The sequence below is a fragment of the Laccaria bicolor genome, genomic scaffold, assembly GCF_000143565.1.
Source record: "Laccaria bicolor S238N-H82 LACBIscaffold_14 genomic scaffold, whole genome shotgun sequence".
Taxonomy (NCBI): Eukaryota; Fungi; Basidiomycota; class Agaricomycetes; order Agaricales; family Hydnangiaceae; genus Laccaria; species Laccaria bicolor.
The window spans coordinates 960,511-961,367 of NW_001889885.1; positions in this window are offsets into that span (position 1 = coordinate 960,511).

Genomic DNA, 857 nt, shown 5'->3' on the forward strand with positions numbered 1-857 from the left:
GATAACATTGACGTTTAGCAATGTAGGGCTAAGGAGAGGAACCAAGCTCACGCGTTTCAGATTCGGGAACTTGAGCTGGAGGAAGTTATCGAATACTTCACTCCTCGCCAACAGCTCATGAACCCTCTTCTTCTTTTGCTCATCCACCACCGTCAGAGGCGTGTCTTCAGGCGACGGCAAGGACTGCGACTCCAACAAATGGGAGAACCACAGCCTCTCCGTCTTGGATGGGGAGTGCATATACTAAGTAAGTGCTCCTCATCAACACACAAACGCTTACTGACAAAGAAAGAAGCACGAACCTCATACCCAATCCTACCAACGTACACCTCCCTCAAATGCCTCCTTATCTCCCCCAAAGTCCACCACTCCGCCTCGTCGCCCTGCTCACCCACGCGCTTGGTCCGCAAGATCCCATTAACGTTATATCTCGCTTCTTCCTCCTTGAGTCCGTATCTCCCCGGAAAAAGCGCGGCGACCTCTTCACGTTGGATCAGGTCCAAAGGGTCGATACGCGCTGCACGATGTCCGTGCGTGCGCATAGATTCGACGTATCGCAGGAGGGGGGCGTTGGCTGCCCGGTTGTCTAATTGGGTTTGGGTATCTGTGGGAAGGAAGGAAGGTTAGAGTGGGCGAAGGAGGAGGAGGCGGATGAACACGTACAGTCTGGAAAAACATATTCACGGGGCTTGCGGTACCCGAATGATTCGTCGTGGTACTGCCGTCCTCTGGAAGCACCGCGAACCATGACTTGGGTGCGTCGTAGCATTGTAGTCAATACGTTAAACTTCACTAGCCAACGTTGAGGTTGCTAGCTCAATGGGTGTTTGACTTTGGGAAGCGTGTTGAACGTTGTT